We start from the raw sequence: 8553 nt of genomic DNA, 5'->3' as shown, positions 1-8553 counted from the left end.
AGTAAAAACATCTTCTCCACTTTGTTTTATGTTTAAGTACAGATCAAAAGTTTCAGGTTCTGCTTTGTGCTGGTGAAGGTCTTGGACTATATTTTAGTCTACTCTCTGTTGGTGTAACTGAATACCATATAATGAGAAGTTCATAAGGAAAAGAAGTTTACCTGATGCATAGTTCTGAAACTAGGGAGTTTAAGATCAGCTAGATGCATCTGGGCGATCCTTCTAATTGGTAGGGATACTCTGTAAGTCCGGTGGAAGAATGTCCTAACCCAGATCTCTTCTATACAGCCACAGTCCCATTTGATTAGGGCCCCACTCCATGGCCTCATTTTACTTTAATTAGCTCTCAAAAGATAATCTCTAAGATCCTTTCCAGTTATGTAGTTGTACTGAAGACATAGGAGGAAAGTAGGGAAAGTGAATGATTTCAATTCTTTAATATCTCCCTGTTCTTTATTTCATTAGATACTTTACCTGTAATTTTCATATACAACTGACATCATTTGATTGCCCGAATTTTTACTCGCCATTTCAAATACCACTTTCAACATTTGGCATTCTCACTGAATGTCCCTGACACATCTAACAGTGACGAGAATGAGTAACTAATCAAGATTACAAAATCACAGCCCGGATATCTAATACGCCATTTACTATCCAACCTGAGCAGGATCTCTGCTTTTACAAAAGAAAGTCGATGTGTAGAACACTTAGTATCTTCTTACTATGGTCCTATTCTCGATTGGTTTCTCTGGAAAAGGACACTGAGGATGAGCTTGGCAAGTAGGATATGTCAGAAAAGGAGGTGATATTAAGTGGAGGGAGAAGTGGAATAACCATGGAGCCCCAATAAAACTTAACCAAAAGCTGAGGAGAGTTCTGGAAAATACAAAGTTCTTCAGAGTTGTTCTGCCCTGGGGCAAAACTGACTAGATATTTACATTTGCCTAATCAGTAATGGAATGGGGATAGTGAGCAAGAAGAGTATATGAAAGGTACAGTTCTCATAAACTCTGGCAAACCTTAAAGGAGCTGATCAATGGACCCAGTCTTCAAGCAGTTTGGGCAATACATCTGATCATTTAGGGGCATATGAGTAACATGTTTCCATTTCTCCCACTCATAGAACCATATAAGAAATCCTCTTAGGCCTTTCATATTAAAACAGAAGAATAAGATATGTTCTACGTGGGCACTTTCTCAAATACCACCAACGTAATGCTGTATGTATATTACTGTGCATTCTAGTTCCAGCCTCTAATGGGCAATGGTAATAAACATTCATGATCTACATTGAAGTAGGCATGTATCTGCAAGTGCCTATGGGCTTGTGTGCATATGAGAACTCGAAGTATGTCAAAGGTCATTTATAGCCTAATATCTATAGCAGAAAAGAGCAATTACCAAATGCATAAATTGTGCTTTGTCCTGACTGCTCCTTCCTAGACTTATCCAGAAGCATTGGTTTTAGCCATCAGTGTATTTAGTTGGTTGTGTTTGAATTTTAGAAGCTTCAGATTTTACATCCTTAAAAAGAATTCATCAACATATTCACATATATAGCTCTAATAAAAGCAGAGGTTTATTTTAATATTATTTAAGTCCTGAATTTTCTGAATATTCTTGACAGTCACTATCATTTGGCCTGGAACTGTTCATCATAGATCTTCCCTCTTTCCCCACTTTTAAAACCATGTTGGGTTTTTTTCCTTGTTTTTAGACAGTCCACTGCTTGGCTTAGCCACCCCCACCCTCCCCTTTTTTCCTGTTGTGTCACCTTTTAATACAGGTTTTCATCACCTCTGTAAAAGGGATTTTTTTTTTTTCTCCCCAGTGAAAAAGATGGATTGGTAAGCGGCCCCACAGCCTATAAACTGTTTCCTTTTAATTCGGAGCCGAACAGTTTGGCCTGGCTCATGTTCAGGTAGTACTGTAATTTGTCTGAACCCCTTCTAAAGGGCCTCTTGCTTGTGTATTTATGCCTGAGCACTTGGGTGAGCCTTGAAACAGCCTCTCTAAAGAGTGATGAGATGTTTGCTCACCTCCAGCACACATTGTAATGAAGCATGCCCCGTGCTCTTAAAATCCAGAGGTTCTGACCTTACCAGGTGAGGCTTTCCCTGGAAATGGCCCCCTGAGGCAGTTCCCAACTGCACAGGTTATGTGTAGGACACCAGTAACTGTTCAGTCTTAAGGGCTTTCTTTCTCTTAACATTGTCAGCTACTTTCATGTTACAACATAAACTCCTACATAGGAAGTATTAGGAGATTTCTAAAACTCCTGAAGCTAACCCTGGTAGAGCTTCTCTTTAGCATTCCAAATAGTCAGGGTCTGTGTATAAATGAGAAAACTGCAATAGCATGCTCACTTTAAGGAGGGTGATATAATATGCAAAAGAACAAAGAAATCTTTTCATCGTTAGTGTCATTGCCTAGAATAAGAAGTGACTCCATGTGAGCTTTGATCTTTGTTTTCTTCCCTTCCCCCACTGAGTAATTCAATTATGTATCCCTCCTTTACATAATGCAAGTACCACTCCTCCCCAACTTTGCCTTAATTACAGACTATTCAGAGATCCTAGATGTCCTGAGATAGAACCACTGTGCTTTGGCATTTATTACTCAAACCTCTACCAGGTACTACATGTTCAAGATAATTTGCTTTTTAAGGTCCCCAAATATCAGACTATATACATAATAGCTCATTCAGTAATCAGTAGATTATGAAGTGGTTGAAATGTAGATGAAAATTAATGGACAACTTGAGACAAAGAGGCTACTTAGATTCTTTTGAATAGATGATGTAATAACTTACATCCAACCTACTGTCTGCCACTTCCTTTCAAATTCTATGCAACTGTAATTTTTATGCAAACATTTCTAGCTATATTTATATTATAGGCCTTATCAGATACAATTTTAAATCATTTTGGTCCAGAATTGAAGCTTTAAAGGAAAAATGGAAACTTCTTTAGCCTTTACACTCACCTCTCCACTGAACACTTGAGCTAGCATCTATTATTCTGCTTATTTCAAAAAAGGAAAATTGAAGGTAATCGTGAATAGATCATGCTTGTAAAAGGAGATAGTTGCAAATCATTGTGGAATTTTCATCATGGTTTTGTACTAAGCCTAGTATGGAACAAACTAAGCTCAAGACAGGACTGTCCTCTAGAAGCTTACCATGTGTGACTACGTAAAGAAGATATGAACAAATGTAAAAGAAAAAAAATCAGTAAAAATTTGTGTAAGTACTTTAGATATCATAAAACAATAGCTGTGCAAATCAAGGTGTTATGGGGGGAAAGTACCTATGAGATAAACTGCAGTATCTTTTAAAGAGTTATGTAAAAGGGATTTTGATTATGATAAACCATGAGTTTAGGCTAGGATGGTCTTTCAGACATAAAATCATCTGAGAAGAAGCCTTGAGAGATGCTGGTAAAGATGTTTCTCCCTTCTAGTGTATAGAGTTGGCTTCGTATTATTGTTCTCTGATAGCAGTCTTTTTTATTATTTTTCTGTCCTTTGTTTGAAACATTTCCATAAATTAAAATTACTTCCTACAGTGTCAAAAGCATTTTCCTTAACTAAGGTGACTATCAAATATTAAAATACAATCCCAAAAGAAATCTGTGAATTGTTAAGCTTATTTCTTAGCTAGTTAACAGGAAAGACTTCCTACTCACAACCTCTCATGCTGATGTTGCACATTATCACCTGCATGTCTGGAGAAAATTCTTTAGGCAAAGATGTTCCCTCCTGCTTCCTGTGTGAGTCAGCTTTCCATAAACAGCTTTCCATAAGTTGAGATAAACAACTTAAAAGGAGAAAAGAGTTATTTTGACTCATGGTTTCAGAGGTTTCAGTCCATGGTCACTTGGCTCAGTGGCTTTGGGGCCTATTCTGGTGACTGGGACAATGTAGCAGAGGAAAGTTTCTCTCCTCCTGGGGGCCAGGAAGCAAAAAGACAGAGGCCTCAGAGCAGGAGGGAGGAGGCAGCAGGACACGAAATACACCCTTTAGGGGTACACCTCAATGGCCTACTTCCTCCCTCAAAGCCCTATGTTTTGAACTTTTCACTGCCAGCCAATAGCATGGTCATCTGGGGATCAAGCCTTCAATATGTGATTTGGGGGGACATTTAAGATCCAAACCATACTACCTTCAAAAAAGAAAGCAAAGTTATCTTATTCTAAATATTCGATGATTAGTTTTGAACTTTCTAGTCTCTTCGTACAACTTTTATGTTTACCTAAAAAAGTTGTAAGTTCAACTGTAGGGAAGAAAATATTCATTTAGAACAGAAAAATATTTAAAGGGAAAAGTAACTTAATAACCAAAGTCCATTTATTAAAAAAAAAAAAGCCCTTTACAATAAATGTTTAAAAAAGACATAATCCTTATATGTAAATAAATAACTTCAAAGAATATAATGGTAAAAAATAAATAGAAACAGAACCTCCACAGAGGACTTTATATTACTCTCTGCCTTTTATGCCTCTGGTTGATAAAGAAGAAAATCTAAACCATTGGAAAAAGTAACAGGAATGAATAAATAAATATATTTTAATTATATTTTCTACAAATATAGATAATATCATATCATGAAATATAAAAAAAGTCAAAAAATATTTAAATGTACTCTCAGAAATCCTTCAGGGCACATTGACCACCATGCCATAATGTCAGAAATAATAATAAAAGATTAAAGAAATAAACAAAATAAGCAAAACAGTAATTATTAGGAAATGCATAATAATTTTTCCAAATAACTTCATTGTGAGCAACAAGAAATAAAAATTAACAGTTACAGATAATTTAGGAAATAAAGAAAATTAGTACATTAAATTTTAATTTTATGATATGCAGCCACAGTGGTATCCAGAGACAAAATCACAGCCTTTGAAATTTTCATAATTACACAGGAAAAAAATGAAAACCCAATTCAAGAAATTAGAAAAATAAAACACAAGAGAAATGTGAGAAAGATAATATTGAAGATGAAACAGAAATTAATTTATCATAAAAGAGAAAAATAACACCAATATTAAATAAATGCAAGAAGTATAAAAAACACAAAAATTTTCTATAAATGAAGTCAAGAGTGGAATGATTATGAGGGTAATTATAATGATCAGTAGCTATAATTTACTATGTGTTTTCTCTATAGCAGATACTGCATTTAAAGCTTGGCATATTATTTCAGTTTATCCTTAAAACCCTGCTGTATTGAGGTGTTGATTTCTTTCTTTTCATTTTTTGGGGGTTGGGGGAAGGATAAATGTGGTTGCTCATCAGAAATCTTCTTATACCTCAAATATGGATTTTTAAGGCAGTACCCTTTTCCTTTACTCCAAAATATGTGTTCTACCAACTCCACTATTTCATATTTTTTAATGCAAAAATTAAAATGCAGTAGAGTGAGTGCTTAACATGAGTGAGTTCCTAGACTGGATCCTTAGCACCACAAATAAAATAAAACACATAGTTCTCTATTAGTTTGCTAAATTGTGGATGAACTGTGCAATTTTCTGATAAAATATGCATTTCTCATTTATACCAAGTTTAAATAGGCAATGCATATACATAAATGATAGAATAAAATGGGAATGTGACAAACATTATTTCCAAACATTACTCTAGGCCAACATCATATTTTAATTAATAAGAATTTTTGGTTTTGAATTTCCAAAGAACAAAGGTGTGAACTCTGTGTTATTTATTTCAGAGCCTATAAAGAGGAAAATATAGTAGTTTTTAGTTTTAAAAATTAAATACCTATTGTCAAAACTTGGTGAAGGATAACAAGAAAATAAGTAAATTAAAAACTTATCTTAGTTATATAGATGTGAAAACACCTAGTAGAAGCACTTGCAATCAAATTCACCATCATGAAGACATTTAATTGGATAAAATGAAATCCCATTACTCATTAGCCATGATATAGAATAACTCAAACTATTCATCCATTTCACCTTATAGTTAAATTATTAGAGATAGTCCCATTAAATTCAGCAACAAGAAAAGACTTTCCATCATTATTATTATTACATATTAACAATAGGAAGACACTGGCTAATTAAACAACCAGTGAAATCATTTATGAGAAACAAAGGGAAAACTTCTGGAAAGGGGGAGGCAATGTTATCTCTTCCTCTAGATCACACTGGAAATCAACCATACTACATGAAGACTCTTAAAATCATTGAATGCCAGTAAGATGATTGAATGTAACAGGAAAATTAAGTCTTTAGCTTCTTAAATATTAGAAATAACTAATTCATTGCTACGAAGTTCCATTTGCTTCTAAGTAGGCCTAAGAGCCTGCTTAGGATATCTAGATCCTCAGGATTGGATACCTCTTTAGCTCACAGCAGACAGCTTGAAATTTCCATGTTATCTGTTATAAAAAATAGGTACCAGGCAGTACCTCTCAGGGGTCAGGATCTGTCAAGATGTAGAGCAAATACTGTTAAAAAAGATCCACAAGATCCCATTCTTAGCTTATAATTTTTAGGGTAAGTAAAGCAGAGGTTAATTATAATAAAAAAGTAAAGATACGGGAAATATAAAAGAACACAAAGTACTGTATAAATAAAATAGGCTAATAAGCTGGAGTCTCTTGGGTTTCTTTGGGTTGGTAGTTCAGAGAAGGCCTTCTGGAGCAGGTGACATTTAACCTGAGACCTAAAATAATGAGAGCCAGATATGTGAAGATCAGGTAAAACAGAAGACAGAATCTCCTAAACTTAAAATATTATTGAACTTTTATATTTGGCTTTATAATGTATGCAGATTTTAAAATGTTAATACATTGTGGGTTTCCCTCCAAAATTAATGTCATATTTACTGAGATGTCCATTAGGACTTAACCTTCTCAATTTAGTTACGTTGACCTCACTTCATTTTGACTCTTTTTATAAACTGTTTGATATTGTCCTCCTCCTTTTATCCAGACTCCACCTCCTTTTTTCTCCTTTACTCATTAATATATGCAATATACTTTCTCATCTTATCTCTGAGTCTCACCCCCATATGAACTCATTACTGAAATGAACTATGGGGTGTCTCATTTGACATATTACTTGTTAATAAAAATTGTGATACCCAAATGGCCTTAATAAATTGTGTTCATACAAATTAAAGCAATATCAAATTGGCTGTTACAAAATGTGCTATTTTACCCCTTATCAGACTGACATGTTCCCCCAAGGGTGATGACTTTAAGTGTATACTTAAGAATATTAACAGTAGTTCAGTCCTAATTTTGGTAGTAACATGGCAGCAGGTTACATCCATTTCTTCCCTTGAAAACTGTACAAGAAAAATGACAATAACAAAACCCATGAACTCAATTTACAGTGAAATCAGGAGATAAATTTCAAATTGTGTTGGTGCTGATTGAAGCAGCTGAGGCTGACAAAGCCTTTCAGAAGTCCTCACGGAAAGAGGCAACGAGAGTGGCAGTAAAATATGAAAGATGGGGCTGCATGTCAAGGGTGTTTCTGGTGGTAGTAGATACCAGAAAGTGACAGACAAAAATATTTCTTCTATGTGGGGACTACATATCCATTGGTGATCTTGGCCCTGAAGACCTAAAGAATCTCTGAAATGATGAGAAGATGGTGATGAAATGGGCTTGGTTCTTAGAAGCAGAAAAGGCATGGCTATTAACAGGGTAATATTTAGAATATTTTCATCAAAAGACAATAATGTTTCTAAAAATTTTTAAGCATGTTATTTCTCAGCAATTTCATAGGGAGGCTAAAATTAATAAGGGTTAATCTCAAATAGATTTATGGAGATGGCTTCTGACTGATGTAGTAGGGTATTTATTGATAATTAAGATGTCAAAAGTTTTTTTTGTTGTTGTTTTTTGGTTGTTTTTTAAGAGCAATATTAGGTTGGGCTAAACTGGACAGAAATTGTACAAAGGAAACTGTAACTTTGAGTCTCAAAACTTCTTCAGATACAAAGTAAGTGAGAAAACTACATAGATGCAAAAATTGACAATTTTTATAGGAAAAGAACCAATGAATCAAAAAGAAGAACCAAGAGCCAGACTGTAACCAGGATTCACAGAGAATCTTTTTTTTTCAGCGGCAAATAAGACTCTAAACAATGCTGGATTTCAGAATTGCTATGAAACTTATTCAACTGAATTATCCATGTGATGATTTTATTTCCGTTCCTCCATTGTATATTGTGGCAAGGAAGGAGGTAGGTGAAGAGTACAGGAACCTAATTTACATGGCAAATTCCTAGACTGCAATCTGGTTGCTGCAAGAGGATGAGAGGTTCACACACCTTAGGAAGAGATGAATGTACTATGTATGTTAGAAAAAGTAAATCGTTTATGGTTCAAAGATGGATAGTGCAAATTAAAGAAGGCTACAAGTTGTTTTCTGTTCTTTCCCTTAAATCAGGCTTAACCTGAGAATCTTGTTTACTCAATGGGAGGCAGTGGAAGTATCATTGAGCTACTTCCCAAGCTGAGGTGAGGTCATGAGAAGCCTTTGAGTTTTCACCAGCTCCCTCATAATGTTCACC

Source organism: Sciurus vulgaris, assembly GCF_902686455.1.
Source record: "Sciurus vulgaris genome assembly, chromosome: 3".
Taxonomy (NCBI): domain Eukaryota; kingdom Metazoa; phylum Chordata; class Mammalia; order Rodentia; family Sciuridae; genus Sciurus; species Sciurus vulgaris.
Note: the sequence above shows the minus strand (reverse complement) of the source record.